General features: G+C 45.9%; 1 pseudogene; it reads right to left on the bottom strand.

The window, feature by feature from the left end:
* Positions 1-23,426, bottom strand: part of LOC115327105 — a 70,009-nt pseudogene extending 46,583 nt beyond the window's left edge.
* Positions 23,427-25,866: the final 2,440 nt, after the last annotated feature.

Here is a 25,866-nt window from a genome sequence, read left to right as displayed (position 1 = left end):
TTACGCAATGCAAGCTTGACGCTCTGCATTGCGTAATGCAAAAACACACTTTTGTTTTTTACGTCTAAACAGATGTTCCGCCTCATCATTCGCTGAGCTGATTACGTAGGTCGCAGATATTGGCTCTTTGATCGTTTTGCTTGTGAAGCGCAAAAAATTCTTAGAGTGTATTTTATACGCGCTTTGCTTATCTTTGCACAATAACTCTTCGAGTCAGAATATAGTGAAAGTCACTGTATCAAATTTTTATTATAACCGATCACCCTTCCAGAAACACTTTGAGTGGCTGGAAAGATTGTCGCAGTTATTAGATTGTCCCGGGAGTCTGTGACATTCTGCCCAGAAGATGCGCTTAAATGGAAGAATATTTCCATCTATTTCTTTTCTGTTTGTTTTATAAGACACGCTTCAGGCAGACGGGTATTTTCTAAACATAACAATTAATAAAGGACACACTAATAACATTGTATCACTTTACTTATGTAAAAAAAAAAGAGGGGGAGGAAAGGTGGTTATTCACTGAAGCGAGGTACTGTCATCTGTGCGGCAAGACGCGAGTACATCACTGGTAATATATGAAAATATTCAATAGTTTCAGCACCTCAAATCGGTTTCCAATTTAAACACGACTCGGATCTGCGCGCTGCAAACCGCATACCTATCAACTAAAAGAGACTGTAAAAAAGAAAAAAAAAACGAAAAAACGGACAGACATTTTGTTTACTCGTCGCTTTTTCTACTTTCTTGCGGCTTGTACGTTTTTCGTTCTCTTTGCCAAAGAACGTTTTCAGTTTTTCCTCTGTCAAACAAGACCACACTTTGCACACGATTTATGCCCCTTTATTCTTTAAAATTTTCTACGGACATAGGCTTTGGAGAGATAGAATGCTGTAAACACATCTTCGGCGAGAATCAGGACTTTCTTGGCGTAAAGAAAATTTTAGTTACCTTCATTCGCTCCTTTTCTTTCAGAGTAATTCGCTGTCGCGAAGCACTGGGCAACGCACTTCATAACATCACTACTTCATTCACTCTACGGTTTGAGGTCGCACACGTCTGTGGACCGGCTCAGCAAAAAGGTAGATCCGGACCCGCTGATAATCGCGTCCGATCCGCATTTACAGCCCCTATCACCAAATCGGATGAATTGTTTTCCCTATCCGCCAGGATAGGGAAAGGGTCTACCGATGATAAAAGAAATGGCGTGGAAGATATAGCAAGTACGTCGATGTCGATGTGGCGACATATTGGTCAATATGCCTCGTCGGCGAAGCATGCAGTATGCATTCCGTGAAGGAAAAATCTTCTCGAATCACAAATATTCAGGTAGGTTTCTGTGTGCATAAATTATATTGATCTTTCTTTTCAATTGCATTTAAAATTGTAAACAGTATAAATATTTTAAAAGGACAATGCACTCGTTAAAAAGGACCGGGAATCATGTGATAAGTTATGTAAGTTTCCTCCGGCTAGTGATTGAGTGACAAGCCTCTGTATCAACGAACCGCTGGAGTATGCGGCTCCAACAATCAGCACCGCCGCACCTTAGCTTCTTCTCGCTCTTGTTCTAACAGGGGGGCTGTCTGGCATCCTACCGCTCAAATACTTGCGACTCAAATTATGAAGTCACGGTTGCCTCGCAAAAGCGACGCGGATTACGCTCACAAGCCCGAAGAAATTAAATCCCGCTCGATGTTCAGAGAAACGTGCGCGCGTTCGAGCGCCAGACGTCAGTTTAAAGCGCGACAAAATAATATGCCAGGAAAAAAAAAGGAAGCGAAGCAAACAATATTTGGCCTTGCTGTGAAAATTATTCAAGGAGGTCACATTTCTGGGGCACTGGCGTTTCCGGCGCCCATACCTGATTTCTCGGTTTAAATCTATCAGGCGACCTGTTCGCGACAGTTCAATGAGGCGTCTCGCTCTTCTCTGTACCCTGGTTCCTCTCTTCCATGTTTCTTTCTTTCTTTCTTCTTTTTATCAGCTTACTTACCATGCAAATGAATGCAAATTTTCGGTACGAATTCCTTCCCCAAAAGTGCTTTCCTTAAACATTTTTGTCTTAACCTCCCACTTCTTGTCGGCATAATCTGCGTACTTTTTTTTATTCTCTTTGTCAGTCATCAATTCCGTTAGCAAGGACAAGAAATGAAACTGTAATCCACTTGGGTGTGTTGCATTTATTACGGCTTTCTTTAGCAAAAAATCAAAATGAATGAATAAAAATGAATAAAGTAAAAACAAAAGAAAACACAATCCTCGGAGATTTTTTCTTTCAGTTTTATTATAATCATTTGCCATTCCGTAGTAGCAGGTGCGGTCGCTGGGCAGAAAAAAAAAAAAAAAAAGGGAGGGGGAAGGAACCGAGGGACGAAAAACTGGGAAATTCAATTTGCAATTGTATTTATTTTTCGGTGATTTTTTTTTTCTTGGCTGGCGGAACGCTTGATTCAAGACGGTGCGATCGCAAGCAGAGACTGCGCGCACAAAACACACATCGGCTGCACCGCAAAAAAAAAAAAAAAAGCAACGTAAAAAAGGCACAAAAAAACCTATGCACACATGCTCGCAGACACAGAAACTCAGCCGAAATTCCGTAAGCGAGGAGGCGGAAGCATTCCTTGTTTTTCTGCCCCCAGACCTTCTAGCCTGCGTAATCCTCCTCCTCTTTCGTTCCACCTTGACGCAGCCCGACGATGCAAGCGATGGGAATGAAGGCTTTCATTCTTCTCGAAACTAATCTCCCTGTCGGTGTTTCTTAGATCTGTTTCATAATACGTCCGGGGCCTTCCCCGCTGCATTAAGACCATTTTCAATGGAACGCTAACTCGCGTTCTCTTTTGCTCCCCAAAATTACGTATATTATTTTCCCCTCTGGTTGGTCTGGCAATATTGCAGCCAGGCCGGCACAAAATAACGACATAAACGTATAAGTATCGCAGGAAGCTATGTCGAGTTTACGAGATTTATATTTCCCATATAAGTTACAGATACACGGGACAGTGTCTTTTCAGAAAAAAAAAAAAGATTGTCTATTTTCAAATGTTTGTATTTGACATGATTGTACAGTGAGCGACGCAATTAATGCGAACACGACATGGTTGTTTTTTCGCATGTTATGCAGACACAACATTGACGTGAACAACGAAAGATAGCTTTTCTCTGCACCACTAGTTTTTATAACGGCATTTCTAATGTAAGATAAAATCAGGAAAATCCGGCGATCCTTCCTTGGTGCTACGCTATGCGCGTTTATTTTCTGCTTAACTAACCTCTAAATAGCTCGTTTTTTTACTTCTTTCGTTTCCTTTTAAATTATTTAATTTCGTATTGTTTTTACGAAACTTAGCGATTAACGCATTTTTGTTGTTTTCGGATCGAATAATAATGAAGTGACGGTGTTTTGTGCCTTTGTTTCTTCCAAGCAACGCGTGAGCAATGTGAACCTTGCGTCACATCGGTGCATCAGCTGTGGTAGCATCACGTCGGATTTGCTGAGTGCTTGAAATAAAATGATTCACTAACTCAGAACCCATGCTTGCTGTACTTATCAAGAACATAATAATAATAATAATAATAATAATAATAATAATAATAATAATAATAATAATAATAAAAATAATAATAATAATATTTTATTATCTCCTTTTCAACACCGTAGATAGACCGGCCCGCAAAAGCATGGGTATGCTTGACTGCGGGACCTGGCGTCCAACAGGTTGCTTACATAGTTATAACAAAGCATGCATTTTTTGCATGCAACTAAACAAAACCAAACAAAGAGAATTATACCCGACAAGAGAACAAGCAAAAAACGTGGTCCATTTCAGTCACCTATCGTCTGACAGCACATTTCTCTCAGGTCTTGTTTTAGTCTTTTTAGGAAATCAAGGTTATGAAGCTCTTCTGGCAACTTATTAAAATAAAAAGGAACATAGTATGACCTTGCATTCTTTCCATATTTAGTATAAATCCTCGGAAGAATGAACGTTTCTGTTCGCCTCCAAATTCGTTTTTTTTTTTTGCTATAGGCATTTTAAAATCACTACTGAAGTAATGTTTTACCAAAATTACATAACAGTGCAACCTCTCAGTAGTTAACACTCCCGCGGCATTCATTTTCTCATCTTTCTCTACTTCTTCGCACATTATCCCATTGGCGATATTACAAGCAATTTTATAAAGTATATTATCGATTTTTGATTTTTATAGTTGGAACACATTCCGTATAACGAGATTCCATAACGTAGGATAGACTCACCCAGTGCGTTATATACCCTCCACAGAGAAACGTTCGCCACACTACGCAACTTGTACAAATACGCTAAGTCGGTTCTCATTTCTTTGATGATATATTCCACGTGATCATTCCATAAAAGGTGTACATCCAGATGAATCCCTAAATATTTGGTTGTTAGAACATATTCTAAAGGTACGCAGCTACAGATTTTGAAACTATCTGAATGAAGGAACAGTGGAGTTGACAAGTTAACTTGTTTTTACGGACTATGAAAGCACATCAACTTAGTTTTACTAGAATTAACAAAAACATGATTGTCAGAAAACCATGTCATTAATAATTCGATATCTTTCTGTAAAATTGAAAGTGCGCTTGTTTCATCGCTATGTTCTAGTACCAGGGCTGTATCATCTGCATATTGACACACTCGAGATGCAAGAGGCAGTGCTCCAATTCGATTTACGTAAATATTAAACACTAAAGGTTCTATTGTTGATCCCTGTGGTACTCCCAATTTAATTCGGATTACATTACTTCTACAGTCTCGTATTTTAACCGGTTGATATCTATCTGTAATGTAATCCTGCAAAAATATATAAAAAGGCCCCCTAAAACCCATCTTTCTTAGCTTTAATAAAAGTTTTTTTTATGATCGATTGTTTCAAAAGCTTTTGTCAAATCGAGAAAAAGGGCTAACGCAAAATGATTTTTGTGTAGACTGTAGCCGACATAATCTGTAAAATCTTGCAGCGAAAGTTCAGTGCTTTTATTTTTACGAGATCCGTACTGGGATGAGCCTATTAAAATATACTTTTCACAATATGAAGTCATTACCTTGAATACCCATTTTTCTATAATCTGTGCAATAACTGGTAATATAAAAATTTCTGTTATTTGAAACGTCCTTTCTATCGCCGTTTTTTGTATAATGGTCTAACTATAGCGGTTTTTAACTCTACCGGGACTTGCCCCGTTAAAGAACTGTCGTTTATTATTTTTAATAAAACTTCTTTTAGCTTAAAAAAATATGTTGAATTCCCCTTAAGCGTATTTTTTCAATCCCCGTAGGTTTTGCCAGTGACATATTTTTTATTACATCTTCAAGGTCTATTTCTGTAATCTGTGGTAAGTATGCAGAATTCAAACTACTGTCGTAATCCTCTGGTCCTCCCCCTTGATATCTTATCCCTTTTCTAAGATCAGTGACCCTTTGAGCAAAAGAATCGTTAACCTAAAAAGTTCTGGGAGGTAACTAATCCAAAAACGTCTAGACCTGTACAACTAATGAGCGATGATCGGTTGCCATCATCGGATGAAGAAAGCGCCAACTGTCTTAACGACTATTTCACCTCAGTCTTCACCACAGATGACCACAGTAGCATGCCTCATCTTAACAACGCATATCACACTCCCATGGCTGCCATTGAAATAACGTATGCAGGTATCATAAGCTCTATAGAAAGGTTACAGTTGTCGTCGAGTTCTGGGGACGACAAAATTTATTCCAAATGACTGAAAAACACTAAATTACACTCAGCTCGTTTTTTGTTAATAATCTTCCAACAATCTTTGTCTTCCGGCGAGCTTCCTACAGATTGGAAAATTGGCAGAGTGGTCCCCATACACAAATCGGGGGATCGAACTTCACCATCAAATTATCGTCCTATATCTCTAACCAGTGTCCCCTGCAAGCTACTTGAGCACATAATATATTCAAATGTCATGAAGCATTTCGAAAATAACCTCATCCTCTTTCCAAACCAACACGGGTTCAGACAATCATATTCTTGCGAAACGCAACTTGTACAACTTGTTCATGAAATACACAGTAACATCGATAATAACATACAGACAGACGCCATATTCATTGATTTTTCTAAAGCATTCGATAAGGTATCCCACAGTTTACTTATGCTCAGATAAACCAACTTCACATTCATCCACTCGTAACATCATGGATAGGACAATTTTTAACCAATCGTACTCAGCATACTGTGATTAATAACCAGTCGTCAGCTTATTCTCCTGTATCATCCGGAGTTCCCCAGGGCAGTGTTCTCGGACCTCTTTTTTTTTTTAACATTTGTAAATGACCTACCAGATCGCATAACATCCTGTATTCGACTTTTTGCTGATGACTGCGTAATTTACCGATCTGTATCTAACCTGAACGATAACATAAGCCTACAAGCTGACCTTAACCTAATAGCCGACTGGTGTAAACAGTGGAAAATGGCAATTAACTTTTCTAAAACAAATCTCGTTTCCTTCACGCGTGCTCATAGTCCTCTCTCTTTCACTTACACCATGTGCAGCCATGTAATTACTAAGTGTCCATCTTACAAATATCTGGGTGTTCACTTATCTGACGATCTCTCATGGAACACGCATATAACACACGTCCTGTCTAATGCTAACCGCTCTCTTGGCTATCTTCGAAGAAATCTGAAACTAGCACCATCATCAGTTAAACAACTAGCCTACACTACACTCGTAAGATCGCAACTTGAATACGCGTCATCCATCTGGTCCCCTTGGCAACATTCATTGATAACAAAGATAGAGGCACTTCAAAATCGCGCAATCAGATTCATTTTTTCAGATTACTCACGAGACACCAGCATCACTTCTTTACGAATGGAAGCTAACCTTGATCTCCTCTCAACCAGAAGGAAATTATCACGCCTGTCTCTTTTTCACAAGATTTACTATCATAACCATGACATCAGAACTTCACTATTATCCCCAGCCACTCGCATATTTCCACGCATTGATAACGTCTGTAAAGTTCGTCCAATTTTCGCCTCGTCAGTTTCGTTTCTTAACTCCACCTTGCCATTCACGATAACGGACTGGAATAGCCTGCCTAACAGTATCGTGACCCAGACAGATTATAATACATTCATATCCCAACTGACCATCCATCTGCATTTGCACTAATAGCAAAGTCAACTCGTGTTTATAGAAATGTTTTATTTGGGTATTTTTCTGTTTCATCAGCTGTTTTGCCTAAAAATGTTTTAAGTGTTTTTTTTCCTGTTTTTGCTGCCTTATATAACAATGTTCTCCAGCATGTAACCCACTTTTTTTGTTTGTTCCTTTTTATGTTTCTTCAGCAGTTACTCCCACCTTGTGTAATGCCAGCAATGGCCTTCAAGGTTTAATAAATGATGATGATGATGATGAAATAAATTACACAATGAGGCAATGTCGTTATCTCCAAAAGCCTTTGCAATTGTTTCATCAATTGTTCGCTTCCTTTTGGAGCCGGCGATTTAGTTGATCAAGACCCACGATTTCTTTAGGTTTCCCTGGCACTTCTGAAATCTATTAGTGTAATAAAACTTTTTTCCTAGTCTTATTTTCGCGGTTACGTTATTACGTAACTTTCGAAATTCTGCTCTTATTTGAGTATTGTCGGGATTCGCCTTACATATATTCCATAACCTATCTTTTTCATGACATAACGACATGATTTCATCATTTATCCATACATTATCTTTTTTTTTTTTTTTTTTTTCTCGTTTCACTGTTTTCCAACTCTGCTCCGAAATGGACCTCATCTTGTCACTGAACCTTTGATATGTAGTAATATGGTCGTATTCCAAGTGACCCCCATTATAAGCTCTTATCATTTTGTCTATTCTGCTATTGTCTCGAATGCGTTTATAGACCGTCTGTTCGCGTCCCCTAGAATTTACTCCCAATAGTGAAAGCTACAAAATAGTGGTCAGCAACTTTTTGCTTAATCACCCCTGAAATTAACTTGAGATCGCTGCCTCTAACAATGATGTGATCAATACAGGAACGCGTTAGGCGCGATCCTAAACATTCTTCCGTAGTGTAATTATTAATTACAAGTTCTAACCCGTAGCCTGCAAGTAGATTCACGTAGTCAGACACACCGAACCAGGCTGCACTCATAATATCTATGTTCAAGTCACCAGCAATAACTATATATGTGGTAATTAAAATTATTGAGTAGCTCGTCGAATTGATCGAGAAAAGAATGTACATTCGCACCAGGCGGCCTACATATCGCACAGGCAACAAAGGATACCTGCTGATTCGACGCACACACCACCAAACCTTCCGCGGGTATCCAAGATAACTTTAGCTGCTCAGTCATCCAGTTGTTCTTTATAAAAAACTAATACGCCACCCCCCTGTGTTCCCTCACTCTCTGCACACGGAAAACGAGTGATATCTGACCAGATTAAAACGACTAACCATCGTTGTACCTATACTAATTTCTGTCAAAATGAGTATATCAAAACGCGTCAATCTGTTGCTTAAGTAGGCATCGAATCGGTCCCAATGTTTATGTAGACTTCTTACATTTGTGTGTAATAAGTTAAGATCCACTCTACCACATTCCACATCTACCATCACACTCTGGGCGTTGATATCCCAGTCTTGAAACGTCGGGAACGATTTAGCCACAATTAACGTAGTTTAGACACGTCTCGTTCCTTTTCCACGTGGATCGCAGCCGCCTTTTCTTTTTCCCGGACTAGAATTTGTTTGTTAGTAATCCACACAAATTTGTAGCCCTTCTCTTTTGCGCACGACTTCGTTTTACATAGTAGTTGTCGAAGTAACTTTGTTAAATTTTCATTAATAAATATCCGTTCCTTTGCCAGAGACCTTCTCTTGGAGATCCAGAGGTCTCTTACCGCTCCTTCTTTGAAGCGAACAATGATGGGCGGGATTTTCCCTTCCTTCGGACTTAGTCTGTGTACCGCTCCTATACTGTCGTGGGACGGAGCTGGTAACTGCAGTTTAGCAGAAGTTGTTGGATAGTTTCCATTAGGTTCTCATTATGGTTTTTGGGGACCCCGTGAACTTCGACGTTTTTCCTCCTTGAGTACCGCTCTACCGCATCAACTGCGGTCTTCAGCTCCTGAATCTCTAAGTCTTCCTTATACATCGTCCTTTCCAGCTCATTGGTCTTGCTTTTTAGCTCCATTAGCTCTTTTTCTTGGACATTCACCTTTTTCAGAAGTTCATGGTACTCTTTTCCCATCACTTCTAAGGAGTGCTCTATGCCTTCCACGGTTTTTTCTTGACTGGTAAGCTTCACAATTACCGCATAATGTTTGTCAGATTGCTCATTGATGGACTTATCGATTTTATTAATACGGGTTAAATTTTTATTAATTTTTATCGATTTTATTGTTACGGGTTTTATTAATACGGTTATACGGGATACATTGAGATCAAGATAGCAGTTACTAGCTAGATCAATTAAATAAACTTCAGTTCCTGTGGAAAGTTTTGCCCTCGTTACGTCACGTCTCACGTCACGAGGGCAAAACGTTCCTATCAAATTTGAAGGAAACGTTTTCCGCTAAATTTAGCGTAAAAATTTTCCCGCTAATTTTAGCGGGAACATTTTACACCCCCCCTCCCCCCTTCTCCCTGATGTCTGAAGTGACCCTCCAGTCGGTACCTTCCCCTCCTCCTCCTCAAGAGCTGCACTCTAATGCGGCATTGCAGAAAACTGCAAACGTCTTTCGTTTTTTTTAATAAACAGTATAATGTGTTCTGCATAATATATATATATATGACAGTACGCATCATCCCCGCAAGGGGACAATCTTGAATTGACACATTTCAAAACTTGTCTCAAAGTTCTGTCCCCTTTTTGCTCTCCTGTGATTTTTATTTCATTCCTATAACCTAATAGGGGCGCTGAACCGAGTCCGAACATACATAGGTAACAATTTAAGTAAAATTATAACAACAAACCCCGAACTTTTACCTCAGACCGTTATTCAACCGATTCGACGAATCGCCCTTCAACAGGTTACCCCCTCCGGCAAGTTGCTGTTCGATGAATTGCACTATTACGAATTGGCCTATCCGACGAGTTGTCCGTCGATGAGTTGGACGTTGACGAGTTAGTTTTCGACAAGCTGGTCAGAGCCCCTTTCCGTCACATTGAGGCAAGGATACAGCACACAGCTCACAGCCCGCAATTTACAGCGTAGGCAAAACTACCAATCAACAATACTTCGTGTGCAAAATGGCGGAGCAGTAAAATGTATTCGTGTTCGAACATAAAAGCTAAATCCATGTCTAAAAAAGGTGGCAACGAAGAGGCCTCTCAGGCGAAGTACCTTTCGACGAGTTGGCTTATTACGAATTGGCCCATTCGAAAAATAGCCCTTCCACGAAATGTCCTTCGACAGGTTGGCTTTCGACGAGATAGCCCTAGAGACCCCCCCCCCCCCCCCCCCCCCCACACACACACACACACAGATGCACGCGCCCTATTTTAACGCCGCGCTCTATGAGCTCCAATGCTACACCTGACCACTTGTTTCCCCCAGGAGCTCCGTTATTTGTTGATTTGTTACAGGGTTAATGGACTAACTTCTTCCTAGAATCCCTGAACGCAACACTGGACGCGTTGCATCATTGCGCCTCTTCAGTCATGGAGAGGAGTGGCGTGGTTTCGGTTTCGATTGCCCCATTGACGAAGGAGTGAATCTAAACACTGCATGAAGATAAAGTCAGCGTTCACTGGCATTGCACCCATTCCTCATCGTGAAAGCCGCCTCTGAAACACGGACTTCCAGCAGTCGTAAGGACCTGCCTAAACTTAGCGAGGAGTGGGAGTACGGCCGGCCGCTTCCCATTCCTTTCTGGCGCGCGGATACCACCCCACGGTGCAGCATGACAATCCCGGCTCCGGCCTCACGGATCATATTAGATGCCTAGGGCATTGAGGAGACAATGAAACAGGATGATCGGTCCAGTATAATTCTTCTCCCACTGTCTATCGTAGTTCTGCGTATACCCGCGCACAATCTCTCGCATATCGGAAACGAAACAAACAAACAAAATAAAATAAAAACGTGCACAAGCATTCTATTTGTATTGGTAAGCAACAAAACAGCATTGTAAATTTATGGAAAGTCACCTCTTCCAAAATGCAAGCACTTTATTTGGTCGTGACGGGATGTCGAGAGGTCAGATAGGAAACTCGAAACCGAAGCTGTTGCCAGTGGGATCTCAAGATGCTTTGCGCGGCACTACGCCGCTAGGATCGCTTCGATTTAGCAAGAGGCAAGAGGTATTTTGCGTTCCAATCCTAGTCAGGACCAATTTTGCTTTTTAAAACTGGCCTCTTTGTCAAAAAGTAATGACAAGCTGTTCTTGTTCCCGTTCTTCGCTTTAACGCAGGTGACGATAGCATGAGCAAAAGCCAAACATGCCGGCTTCACCGTGCCAACCATTTATTTCTTGGGTGAGTCTAAGCAGATCATCTTTAAAAGTAAAAAGAGCACACATTACATGATGAAAGAAATAATTATAGACTGTAAACTTTTTTTTTTTAAGGACGCCGCCATCTTGAAAGTTTTGGTGCTGACGACGCCGTCTAGCGGCTTAACACCTGAAATACCGGCTCTTTGCGGCGGCACGGGTATCTGGGTCGGCAATGGTAAGGGTATGGGGGAAGTCGGCTAGAATTGGCTATGGTTGCCTGCAATACCTTGGTTGGAACTTGTCCTGTTGAGTAGAGCCGACTAATTACATGATAGCCTTGTTTCCTTAAGAGGACGAGGACGAAGAAGGTGAGGTGTTTTGATTGAGTTTCTACAACGAAGGAATACGAGCAGTTTAATGCAGTGTACGCAGGTAAGCTCTCGGCATTTGATAGCTGCATCTTGAGTGGCGGCCCGTAGACGTTTTCATACCCTTCACAGGCCATAAAGTAACAGCATACCTCTCAGTGATTACCTAATCGGAGCATCGACAACGGTTTGGAATCGGTCCGCTTGCCTTAGGCTAAGTAGTAAATTATACCCACGCCACACGGGCAACTCGAATGGCATTTACAACGAATGACATTTGTGTGATCGGCGAATCAGCTCGCAATCTGTCGCGCGTGTAATGCGCTACGCCCGGAGTGTCGCGCGCTGATTGGCCGTCCGCTCAAATGTCATTCGTTGTAAATGGCATTCGAGTTGCCCGTGTGGCACGGGTATAATACCCGTGCCACAGAGGCGACTCAAATGAGCATTAACATGACGACGAGTCTGATACAATATTTTATCAATTAACGCTCACTATTGACTGACTTCAGAAATAAGGGTCCTTGGATAACCGATGGAACTCAATACCCTGGCAGCCACACTCGCGCTACAACTTCCTGTGCTCATCGCACGCTTACCGCGATGGTTCTTATTCTTATTAAAACTTTTTAAGCACACGACGATGACGAGGTAATATACAGAAAACCATAGATTTACTGAAATTGTCTAGCGCGGTAAAAAGAAACACTCTAAACTAACTCACGCACGACGTCTGTCTATAAGCCTTTTCGCACCATACCCTTTGAGGTTGCGTACCCTCTGTAAAAGTGCACTGGGTCGAGGGTGCATCACTTGCGCGCTGGTATATGAAATTATGGGGAAAAGGTCTATAGACGCTTCAAAACGGAGAAAAAATACCTTTAGGTCGCTTTCATGTATTAACATGCGAAAGTACATTCCCAAAGCCTGTAGAGGCCGGTATGAAATGTTTGTTCTGCCTTGTAGGGGATCGGTGGCCGAGTGTGTTGGCGCGCGGTAGCTAGGAGCACGTAGAACGAAAGCTAGCTGTGCAGAGCTAGTGATCCTGCGTTTAATCCCCATCCCTGCCCGTTTCGATCTGGAGGCGCATCGTGCAAGCGTGAGGTTGTGTATCACTACTGCGGGATGCATGTTAAGGACCCAAGGTTTAACGGTCGTACTGCACTGACTTCATTTCTCTTCTGCAGTGCAAGCCAGTGTCGCTAAACGCCTCAAAGACCTACCTTGCGCTGTCTAAAAACGAACGTCAAGTTTAGATTTCGTATTCACTGTAGCATAATAATACAACAACAAGAATGTTTTGCTCATTTACTGTTGGTGTCTTCAGTACACTTTCGCTGAATGAAGAGAACGGGAATCCAATGAACTTATTTAATATGTCCGCGCAGAGTTTTGGTACTGCAAAGTATAATTTGTTTGTTTTTTATAAGATATGTGAAGTTGAAATTTTGTTTTACGATATAGTTCTTTTTAATCACCTATTCACTGATGACAGTCCTATGAATTCATCGGTGTTTTTTGCTTTAGGAGAATGTCCAAGTGTTTTCACTATTACTTGAAACTAAAAGGTGACACATTTTCTATGAAGTCTCGGAATCAGGTAAATTACTTAGATAGTAAATACGCGAGTAGAGAACTGCATTTGTTATTGAATCTTTTTAGTGGCGTGTACTTATATCTGCTATTTCATGGTAACTACTATAGTGCATGTGAAAGTTGCTGCCAATAGATTTTGTCTCGTTTCCTTTAAACTGCCGCTCTCATACAGCCCCGCAAAAAGCAGCAGGGGAAACGAGCGAAAGGCGTGTGCACTCTGAACCTTTAAGGCAGGTTCACACATACAGGAGAGCGCTAAGTTAGCACTACGTCAGCGCTCCAAGGAGCGCTCATGTGGCGCTTCCTAGCGCGTGATGTAGCGCTCTGTTAGCGCTTCAGAAGCGCTTTGTTAGCGCTCTGTTAGCGCTACAGAAGCACTCTGTTAGCGCCACGGAAGCGCTTTGTTAGCGCTCTCACGCTCCTTGTGCCGTGCTTGCTGCTGCGGAACAGCGCGTGCACGGCGATCCCTTCGTTGTTTTTCTTTTGGCATTGAAAGAAGAGGAAGTAAAACAGCCGCTCTCCAAGCAAAGGGTCCGGGAGGCGATCCAGAGTCATAGACTCTGAGCGACCAGTTGGTTGCTAACGACCTCCTCACTTTCTATTCGATATGCGTGACCCTAGTTTGAAAGACACGCAGTTAAAAATAGTCGCCTTCGAAAGAGCTCTGCGTCTCGGTCCCTCAGCCTGGGAACAAGGTTGGCCGGGTACCCGTCGGTATCTCGATGGCGAGAGATTTCGCGCACCCAGAAGGCTCTTCTGGGCGTTAAGCTGTCCACACCGTATGCACTAATCACGTATCTAAGAGCATTTGTCGCATTTCTATTTCAGCATCCCACATGTCCGCCATGGTGCTGCTGACGCACACCCAACCACAGGAACCGGTACCGCACTGCACGCGCTAATCCGCAGCACTGCGGTACAAGAAGCGCTACTGAAGCGCTAACAAAAAGCTACTGGAGCGCTAACAAAGCGCTACTGGAGCGCTAACAAGGCGCTAAAGAAGCGCTAATCGCGCGCTATGTTAGAGCGAAGTCACGCGCTAGGAAGCGCCACATTAGCGCTCCTTGGAGCGCTCACGTAGTGCTAACTTAGCGCTCCGCTGTATGTGTGAACAGGCCTTTACTCTTCCACTTCCAGTCTGTATTCGGAAAAGCATCCTACCGGCTTGCGGCGGCAGTATGGCCACAGCCCCGTGATGCACGTTAAAAGCTCCCAGGTCAGCGGTCGTATGCAGCGCCGTCTAAATTACACGTCGTCAGCTTTACACTAGCGTCGCAATTTCTCAAGAGCAGGCCGGCCTCTCGCTGTATAAACATTCCCAACGTCCCAAATTGTTTCCTTTTTCTTTTGTTGCTATTACCCCCTCTTTTTACGCATTGAGCGTTTTTCATGATGGCGTGAGGGCGCCATTTTTTTCTTCGCTCTCCCCAATCGCAACCAGACGCACAAAAGAAAGAGAGAGAGAAAAAAAAGAAGCGGCGACCAAAGTAGGACGACTCGTCCAACGCTGTTCTTGCATCGCGTAATGAACCACCGGGACCATGAAGTCCTAACAGTTTGGGCGCCAGAATTAGACCCCAGGTTTCTGTACATTGGTTACGTGCCCTACATGTAAATGTACGCGTTCGCGTGCGCTTTGTCGCCGTCTCTTTACACTGCAGTTGGGCGTGCTCGCGCTGCCTTGCAGCATAGAAATTAGAAGCGGCCCCGTTGTTTGGAAACTCACGTCCGCTCGTTAGCAATTGCCCGGCACGGGCGCTTAACAACGGTTACGCTCTTTTTTTTTTTTTACGTGCACAAGGCGGAATTATTAAGAAACGGGGCGTGGCCAGACGATTGCTCAGCGGGATCCAAATAATTAGTTAGAGATGGAAACAGACTGCCTTCGGCGTGTAACTGAATACACTAAGCAAACGTACCCAGTGAAGAGAAACTGGCATTCAAAAGAACGAAGCGGCAGACCACCCTGCCTAGGAAGCCCATAATTTGGCGCCATTCATCGCTGTACTCAATTTCCCTTTAAGATGGGCCGCTGCGAACAGTTAGAGCCATCCAGCCGATCCAGAGAGAACATTTCGCGCGACTATTCGCTCCCCGTGCTTCCCTGCGCCCCTCTCGAAGGTCATCTGATATGCCCGTGAGATTGAATCGATTGGTTCGTACGTACACACACACACACACACACACACACATCTATATATCTATCTATCTATACATATATATATCTATATCTATATATATATATATAAAGGCAATTCGCGTTTATGGCGGCAGCAGTGTTGTTAGATGCAGAAGATGACGAACAGCTATGGTGCCTGGAGCGCGTCTCCGACTGGCGTGTTTAGCGTCCTATCCCGCCCATACATCAAAAGTGGCCCCAAAGTGACAACAAGTGGCTTCACAGAAGCCGGAGTGTCATGCTGTTGCATGTCGCGATCCTGGCGGTTGCTCGTAGAAATGCCGGCGAAAACTACAGGCGAATGCGAGTGTCGCTGTCGTGACGACGTTCCAGGCGCCCCAACTTCCGGCTGCTTTTGCTTCCGTGGACTGCCGCATTGGAGAGCGACCTGCAGCAGAACAGGCGTCTGCCACATACATCACAACTATTGGGACGCCGCCAGGTTCGCGACAGGCGACAGCATGACACTTCTATGACGTCATCAGGCGGAAATCGAGGGACCACTTTTTTGGACCCGGTAAAAACACCAGTCGGAGACGCGTTCCAGGCACCGCAGAACAGCTTCCTGCTAGATGCTTGTTGAGTGGGTGGATGAAAGAGGAAGAACGTGGAATCCAAAACTTCTTGAATGAGGAGCAAGTTCAGGACGGCATTGATGAATATTGAGAACTCCTTTGCGTAGCTCGGACGACATGCGCAACAACGCAAGCCACAAGAAGTTAGGCGATCCAGATGCGACCGCCGGTACCCCGCTCGGAAATATTTGTAGAGTTGCCGGGCACGCAACTAAAATACCGCCAACCGATATCACCGGCCAGTTTTGTTACGCCGCCGCTGCCGCAATGCATCGCGGGAACTTTAGTATTTTAGCACGTGGGACAAGCTCGCTGAAGCACTGCGCGTGCCGAGCATGACATGGCACGAGGCGTCTCGAGAACTGCCGCCTGCCTCCTCTCAACTAAAGTTATGGCGGCGTCACGCATGCGCGGGACACTTGGTGAGATCGGGCTATTGCGAAGAGATACTACGTACGCCGTGATGATAATGCAATTATTGCAAAGGTGCAAGAGAGCTAGACATGAATGACAAAATATTCCCTGGAGAAAGAGAACAAGGGGGACAAAGGACAAACACAAATCTCCAAACACAGCTAGGTGACTGGTTCGCGACCGAAAAAATCCGCCTGGTTCTGGTATTGAACCAGGAATCTTTCTTTCTCCAGCGCAGTGCTCTCCCGACTGAGCTAACCAGGATTTAGACGTGAGTGAGTGTATCAAACGAGTTTTTATCAGCTGCCACCAGTCTAACACAAACAAAGGTGAACTGCCTGCGTTTTAAGGTTGTGACGATAATGCCATTGATGCAAATGTGCAAACAAGCTCGACAAGACTAACGAAATTAATCCCTGGAGAAGAAGAACGGGCGGGACAAAGGACAAACAAAAATCTGCAAACACAGCTAGGTGACTGGTGCACGACCGAAAAAATCCTCCTGGTCCGCGTATCGAACCCGGGACCTCTCCATTTCCAGTGTAGTGCTCTGCCAACTGAGCTAACCAGGAGTTAGACGTCATTGCAGCAAACAAGTTTTTATCAGCTGTCTAACGCAAACAAGGGTGAACTGCCTGCGTTTTAAGGTTGTGATGATAATTCCATTAATGCAAAGGTGCAAGCGAGCTGGACAAGAATAACAAAAATATACCATGGAGAAAGGGAACAGGGGGGCAAAGGACAAACACAAATCTCCAAATACAGCTAGGTGACTGGTGCGTGACCGAAAAAATCCGCCTGGTGCTGGTATCGAACCAGGGACCTCTTTATTTCCAGTGCAGTGCTCTCCCAACTGAACTGATCAGGAGTTTGACGTCTGTATACAGACGTCAAACTCCTGGTCAGCTCAGTTGGGAGAGCACTGCACTGGAAACCCGTTTGCTCTATAGAGCAAACGGGTTTTATCAGCTACCACCAGTCTAACACCAAGAAGGGTGAACGGCTTGCAGTTTAAGGTTATGATGATAATACAATTAAGTGGAAAAGTGCAAGCAAGCTGGACAAGAATGCGAAAAATATTTCGTGGAGAAGGGAAAGAAGGGGGCAAATTACAAACGCAAATCTCCAAACACAGCTAGGTGACTGATGCGCGACCGAAAAGTTCGCCATTCTTGTCCAGCTCGCTTGCACCTTTAAGATTAATTGTATTATCATCATAACCTTCAAAATGCAAGCCGTTTACCCTTGTTGGTATTAGACTGGTGGCGGCTGATAAAACCCGTTTACTCTAATGACGTCTAACTCCTGGTTCGCTCATTTGGTAGAGCACTCCACGGAAAATGGAGAGGTCCCTGGTTCGATACCAGGACCAGGCGGATTTTTTCGGTCGCGCACCAATAACCTAGTTGTATTTGAAGATTTGTGTTTGTCCTGTGTCCCCCTTGTTCTCCTTCTCCATGGATTATTTTTGTTATACCATGCCAAGGCGGAGACGGTTTGTGCAGCCCGAGCAAAAGCCCCCGTATTGACCTCTGACGTCTACGTGAACGCGGCTCCGTGGAAAAGCCTGACGATGTTACCACGTGTTAAGGCAGCCTAGGCAATGACCAGTCCAGTCGGGGTTCCATGTCAGACTATTTATATCCAAGTTCAAAACATGTACGCCACTCAGCTCGTGCCGTGTGTTAGGGTTGTCGTCGTTAGACTACCTAAGAGAAACAAAATAAAGCGAATCCGAACATAAACTTTTTTCCTCCCTCGGTTTTTTTTTAGTTAGGGGAGTAAGCTAAAGAAATAAGCATATAACATTTTCCGCTCCTTTATTTTTTTTAAGGGTTAAAAAATGAAAAATGCCAATGACAAAGAAAAAGAAATAAAGGAAAACAAAACACACACACACACGCACAACACAGAACAAGTCACCGCTTTGCGCAGTTACTTCCGATCACCAAAATCTACTGTTCTGCTCAAAACAAAGAGTTTGAACTTTTTTTCTCCTAAATTAAGTTACTACCTCTCAAGCAAAATGACGAAATAAAAAGCAGTTCAGTTTTTGTCGGGCTGCGTAGATCCCATAGCGCTCTGGTGGCCGTCGATCACGCCCGGACCGCCTCAGAGAAATAGGCGTAGGGTGAGCGGTCGAAACCCCTTTTCTTGGTGGTGAGTCTAAGGCTGGACTCCCCACCAACGTTAGCGATCCAGTTTGTGGCTGCCCATTCCACCGAAGCTGTTGTGGCTGCCAGTTATGGTGCCTGTGGCTGATTCTAGCATGGGAAACAGCAACTCTCGAGGAGCGACTGCTCTTAGAAGGGGTCGATGTGTTTTGTCTCTGGCTCTGTTGGTTGGTCTTCGGGGCTGCTGCAAATTTTGAGGCGTTCCATACTCGACCGTCTTCCAATCGAAACGTCCACCGACCTACGCGCTTTATGATGGGCTGTGGTGGTCCAAACGTCGGCTCTCCTTTGGAGACTTTTCCTGGTCGCTTCACTCGAACCCAGTCTCCAATAGAAAATCACGGGGTCTTTGCTGCTCGACGCTGGTCTGTGTATTTGTTGGTGTATTCCTGGCTCTGCTGTACTCGTTGACACAGCCGTTGAGCTCCTCGAAAGGGTTCTGCAGGAACCGCGCCGACGACAGCCCGAGGATGTTGAGCCGGGTCCGTGGCTTGCGTCCGCGCAGCAGGAGTGGTGGCATGGGGCTTGCAGCGGAATATCATCAAGTAGGCGACGAGTGAAGAGCGGATGTTAGTTCGTTCAATGGCGGCACACTGAAGGAAACCCTTCAGTGTACGGTTGAAGCGTTCGACCTACCCGTTGGACTGGGGGTAGTAAGCAGAGACCAGGTGGTGCTTTATACCGCGAACTTGAAGAAACATCTCGAATTCGGCCGACACAAACTGTGGCCCATTGTCACTTACGATTCTGTCTGGCTACCCTTCTCTGGCGAAGTTTGCTCGCAGAAAATCCGTCATCCTTCCCGTGGTGACATTTGGACGGAACTGGACTCCTGGCCACTTCAAAAAGTAGTCAACGAGTGTAATGACGAAGCGACAAGCTGGCTCCGCCCGCTCAAAGGGTCCCACAATGTCAATGGCCACCTTAGACCAAGGTCGTTCTGGCAAGGGCACTGGCTTCAGGGGAGTCGGCGACGTCTTGGCAGTCTTGTCAGAGCTACTGCAGACTTTGCAGGCGGAGAGCGCAGCACGTACTGCTGTATTCATTCGGGGCCACCAGTAGAGCTCTCGAAGGCGTGCCTGTGTCTTCACGATGCCAGTGTGCCCTTCATGTGCTCGTGAGATTACCACGTGACGCATAGTTGTAGGGGATGACGAACTGGTCACAACGGAGCAGGAGCCAGTCGTTTGACTGAGAGAGCCTCTTCAGGTCGTAAAAAATGGTCTCGTCCGAAGATAAACTGTACCATGGGGCCAATCTGAGCGGATGACCATTGGGGTCATCCGCCGTCTCATGTTGCAGCCGTTGTTTTGTGATGCACTCGTCGTCCAGAGCGACGAAGGAGATGATCTCGTCGTCGAAGTCCATCCCCCCTCATCGTTCGGCATGGGCAGGCGCTTCAGGGCATCAGCTACCCCATTCCCCGCTCCTAAATGGTATTCCACCGTGAAGTTGTACTTCAGCAGACGATGGGACCAACGTGTGATCCGTAGCGGGCGACGTCCTGCTCCCCCAGTGAAAAGTAGTGACACAAGCGCTTGGTGATCCGTGCGATGAGTGAAATTACGGCCCCACAAGTAGACATACCATTTTTCGCATGTACACAGGCATGCTAGCGCTTCTTTCCCTCCAACCGAGTACCGTCGCTTCGCCGGCGTCAACGTTCTAGAGGTGAATGCGACCGTGAAGATACCGTCCTGATGGCGCTGCTGCAAGACAGCCCAGATTCCGTAAGCCGATACGTCTGTAGCTACGACGGTAGGTAAAGCTAGGCCGAGCATCTTCAGCCTCTTGCCAGATGGCAGCAAAGATTTTACTCGGTTGAAGCTTCGGTCCGCCTCGTTGTCCCAGATGAATGGTGTGTTCTTCCGCAGGAACCTTCGAAGGGGCTCGACTTCAGATGCCAAGCCAGGCACAAAGCGGGAGTAATATTCCACCATCCCCAGAAAGGAGCGGAGTTGGGTGATATCCGCGGGGATAGGGCAGCGTTGAGAGCATCCACTTTCTGTTGAAGCGGTGCAATTCCTCGAGCGCTGATGTTATGGCCCAAAAACGACAATTCCGACACACCAAAGACGCACTTGTTATTGAGCTTAAGTCCTGCCTTCGAGATTCGCTGCAGAACCTCCAGCAGACGGTGTGTGCGCTCCTCCTTGGTTCTTCCAACAACAACAATGTCTACAAGGTAGACCAAAACACCTTCACAGCCGTGGAGCACCTTTGATATTATTTGCTGGAAGGCTGCTGGCGCTGATGCCGGAGCAGAGCACACCCTGTTAAATCGGAAGAGGCCCTCGTGCGTGATGAACGCCGTGAGGTCTCTGCTCTCTGGAGGAAGAGGCAGTTTGTTGTAGGCGGCAGCAAACTCAAGCTTCTAAAAATGTCTTCCGCCGTGTAAGGCATTCAGTAGTTCCTCTGTATGCGGAAGAGGAAAACTATCGATTACGACAGCCTTGTTGGCTCCTCGCAGGTCCACGCAAATTCGAATGGAGCCATCCTTCTTCTGCACCACAACAATTAGAGAAACCCACTTGGATAAGTTTATCCGCTCGATGATTCCAGCTGATTCCAGACGTCGAATTTCATCCTAAACGGAGTGTCTCGCCGCTAGAGGGATACGCCTCATTCGATGTCTAACAGGAATCACAGAAGGTCAGATGTTTATCTTGTGGACGACTTTCTGGACACGTCCAAGACCCGGGTTGGAAAGGTGCTCGAAGTGGCCCAAGGAAGATGGTAGCGTTGTTTTTGGTGGCGCAGGCACCGCGGACAGACGGTGCTGACGGCAGTTGGTTTTGTACTCTTCTTGACCACTCTCGCTTTAATGCACTCAATGGCTCGTCCAGTGAGACCGGTGTTGACGATTCACCTGTCTCACTCGGTCGTTTGACGGAGCCCTCCGCGTCAGTATAAAAACATGACCGGGTAGCACCACTCATCTGAATGTCAAGGTTTATGACAGCGTTCATGCCAAGCGGCGAGGCACCACGATCATCGATGTAGACCAGGATTGATGCAGCACGGTCCCTGAACATCACCGACGCCTCGAAAGTTTCCAGAATGTTGATCGGCTGCCGGGAGAAGTTCAGAAGCTTCACAGGTGGTTGCACGACTTCCGCTGCCTTTGCGAAGTGTTGGATGTCGACACTGTCGACAATGGAGACGGCTGATCCTGTATCAAGAAGGAACTGCCCGGTTTCCTCGAACACATTGATGCTCAAGTACAGCTTGGTCTGCGACGGCCGAGTGACGTGCGACACCTTCCACGGCTCGTCGTCATCGTCATAGTAGTCATTGACGATCTCGTCGCAATGGTTATGTGACCGGCGCTGGAGGGATCGGCGCACGCTTCTGCAAACACGAGGAAAGTGTCCACGACGGCCGCAATTGTCACAGGGCCGTCCTCTGGCTGGGCAGACGTTGTAACCCCTGTAACGTTCCACGTCGTAGCCGCAGTTGGTACAGACCCTGCCGTGTCCGTAGTTGCGCCGTGGAGAGGGTATTGAACGCGGAGATGGCTTCCGCTGCGGCGATTCAAACGGCACCGATCGCCGATACGTCGATCCTCCTGGCTCCCGGCTGCCATCCTAAAGCTTGGTTCAGACAGTTGCGTTTGACTGCGTTTGTCTGCGTTGCGGCTTCGAGAAACCAAGACACCCCTGCCTGAAGCGTGGAATCCAATTCCTTGAATTGGATTCCACGCTTCATACGAAGCACATACTTGCCGGTGACTCGTTTTCGATTCTCGACGCGACGCAGTCAAACGCAAGTGTCTGAACCGGCCTTTAGAACCAGGGTCGCCGCTTCGGGCACAGGTCACGCAGTTGTTTTCAGTGAACGAGCGTGGGGCGCGCGTGTTCCTTGGCCTGGGTGACGAACGCCGCGTCGGAGCTCGTGCGGGTGAGTGACGGCGCGAGTGCCACAGCTCGTGCGTGCATGACGCCATCGATGAGCACGGATGTTGCCGTGCCGTTTCTTGACTAGACATGGATGGGCGCCATGTTTTTTCATCACGTTCTATCACGTGGCAGGTGAAATCGTTCCTTGGCATCGTCGGCGACGCAGTCGTTGGAGCCGACGCCCATTCGCGAACTTCACGACGCGATCGCTCCACATTTAGAACGGCCTCTAAGGCGACACTGAAGGGCAGCGCAGCGTCGAGAACCAAGCGTTCTTGGATCTCTGCGGAAGCAGCACCCACCACTGTCGGCGGATGACGGCCTCGGTGTCGGCGCCGAAGTTCGCCGACACGGCTAACGCTCGGAGGGCTGAGAGAAAGCTGCGCAGAGATTCTCCTTCTTGTTGTTTCCTCATGTGGAAGCGGAGTTGTTGCAGGGTCTCGTTGACTGGCTGCGAAAATTCAGCCTCAAGGACCCTGAGGGTCTCTCTATACACGCCGCGAGACGCTTGTCGGACTTGCTGACCGTCCCTAGCCGGTGACGTTGCTGGCATCGGTCCAACGGGAGCTGGTAGAGAGTCATAGATACGCTGGCCTTCGACTCCAGGACAGTTGAGCAGCTTTGTTTGACGCCGTTCGGCGGAAAATTCATGAGCACCCGTGGCCAAGATGAATTACTGGAACATCCGCAGCCATGCTTTCCAAGGAATCGGTGACGTCTTTGCCTTGTCCAGAAAGTGCGGTGGCGGCCTATCAGCATCAGCCATGCTTACAGTTAAGATGGCGCCTCAGCGATCCAGGGCCCCTATGTTGCACGCTTTGGACTCCCAAGGCGACTATGGAGAAGGAAGTAACATCAACAATGCAGCAAATGCAGATTGGATGTTGATTGATGAGAAATCAGTCAACATCCAATTTGCATTTGCTGCGTTGTTGACGTCACTTCCTTCTCCGTAGTCGCCGTGGGGGTCCAAAACGTGCAACATAGGGCCCCAGGAAGCCGTTCGAATGTACGGCCAATGAAGACAGTAGCTGCGGTTCCTCGCAAATCCCAGACTTGCCGGAGGCAATAGGTTAGACCGGACGATGCATATGTGGTTGTAGAACGTCATGATGCCCTAATTCAGCACCCTCGTCGCCAAAAAGTATGTTAAGGCAGCCTAGGCAATGACCACTCGAGTCGGGGTTCCATGTCAGACTATTTATATCCAAGTTCGAGACATGTACGTAACTCAGCTCGTGCCGTATTTTAACGTTGTCGTCGTTAGATTAGCTAAAAGAAGAGAAACAAAGTAAAGCGAAGCAGAACATAACACCACGTGAGGCGCATCCAGGAGAGCAGAGGGGGTGGAGGGGATTCTTTCCCTTGCAAATACCCCTTTAAGGGTTGCTACGAGGCTTGTACTGCATCTCCTAAACAGCAGTGCGTGGTAGCCAGTCTGAGGGTACAAATTGGAAAGGGCATCACTACCCCGGTAGTTTACACTCAGCGTAGCCATCAGCAATCATGAACACCTCATTTAAAGGAGCGGTGCAACGATATTCAGTTGGAATGTTTTTCAATTTGCACGAGCTTACTGGCACTATTGGGACTCAAGGATACTCGCACGGAACGCCACTGGCCAAGAAACTCCTTTGTTGCGGTGTGATTTCAAGGACAAAAGCGATCATTTTCATTCAATCTCTCCTTTGCAAAATTTGATGACGTAACGTGGGGATCGCAGTACGCCCCAAATGACGATATTTAAATGCGGGTCATAGATTGAAAACGAGCATTGCGTGGGCACTCGATTCGGGCTCGTGATAATTACTAGCTCTAGAAGCATTCGGGTAGTGGCCCGTGTCCAAGCGCTGCGACGACAATAGCCGAGCCATAACAATGTCTGGAACTCAGCGCGTGTCCTGTGCTTTGCGAACCCCATCGCGTGGCTGCGATCAACATTGGCGGTATATAATCGGCTCCAGATCACGTGGCCACTTGTGCTGGCTGCGAGTTGAGGGAGTGAACGCTGCTCGTTTTTATTTAATTTCTTTATGAGACTTCTATTGCGTGGGGTGGAAAGCGAACGCGTGTTTCATAGGTCATTCACGTCAGGGATCCGTTCTAAGTGGTATATGTGCAAAGTACAAAAATTTTTACATCGCCCCTTTAAGGCTGTGCCGGCTACGATGGAAATAAGATGCTGTTTCAAACTCAGTCCCCAAGATTACCTGGTGGCCGACGTCAATAGGTTTATCTTTTAGTGTGGATAAATCGCCCAATGAAGCAAGATACAATCTCTACAGTTAACCTTTCTCCCGAAGACGCGAGTCCTAAACATTCTTACATGCGTCTTCTTTGGTTTTATCACTCACGTCTTTGTGTTTCGCTAGCATAATATTTTCTTTATTTGTTTCCCCTCACGCCTTTCGGTGTTTGTCGTCTGGTCCGTTTGATTATTATTGGACAGGGTAATCCGATACTCCGTTTTCTGACAAGATAGAGCGTACTCGTTACAATCGGAAGGATTCGTATGGAAAAAAACACAACTTTAATGCTTTGTTTAATAAAGCTAAATGATCAAAATACGTAATTTCTGCCTACCACAAAAGAAAAAAGGGATCTTTTAACTTTCGCTCGTTATTGAACAATTCGGCCGAGTGTGCACTGCTAATGAAATTGCGTACCTCCCCATAAAAGTAAGGAAAAGAGAAGAAGAAAAAAAAGGACGGGTAAAAGACGACTTGCACGCATGCGGGCTCTGCGCACTCGAATAATTGGTTGGGAAGCGCGGGGCTGGCAGGGGGGACTGGGCCTCGCGGACTATTGAATTTCGCGCAAGAACGCACCGCTGCGTGCCGGTGGGTCGGCAGACCGACGGGGTGGCGTGCTCTGGCAGCGAAGGCCCCCACGATTTCGGAGCTTCGTGGCGGCAACCCGTTTCAATATGACGAATGTTTAGCGTTGCCTCCTGGCAACGCTAGACCTTGTACGCTGCCCATTCGTCGCACTAAACACACGGTGTTCGTTACGGATATGATGACCGAAGTACCCGAGGACACGCACCAAGCATCTTTGAGGCATGTTTGCTTCATGCGCATGTTAAACATGTCTGCAGACAGTGTATGTATGATCAAGGCAGCGATCGCACTGCTAATACGCCGTAACAATTGGCCGCATGTTCGGTCATTCTGCCGAGCGTGTTTGAATGCATTAGATTTGTAGGG

This window comes from Ixodes scapularis, unplaced genomic scaffold (assembly GCF_016920785.2).
Source record: "Ixodes scapularis isolate PalLabHiFi unplaced genomic scaffold, ASM1692078v2 PGA_scaffold0__279_contigs__length_252992795, whole genome shotgun sequence".
NCBI classification, from domain to species: domain Eukaryota; kingdom Metazoa; phylum Arthropoda; class Arachnida; order Ixodida; family Ixodidae; genus Ixodes; species Ixodes scapularis.
The sequence above is the reverse complement of the archived record's forward strand: the minus strand, read 5'-3'. Positions and strand labels throughout refer to the sequence as shown.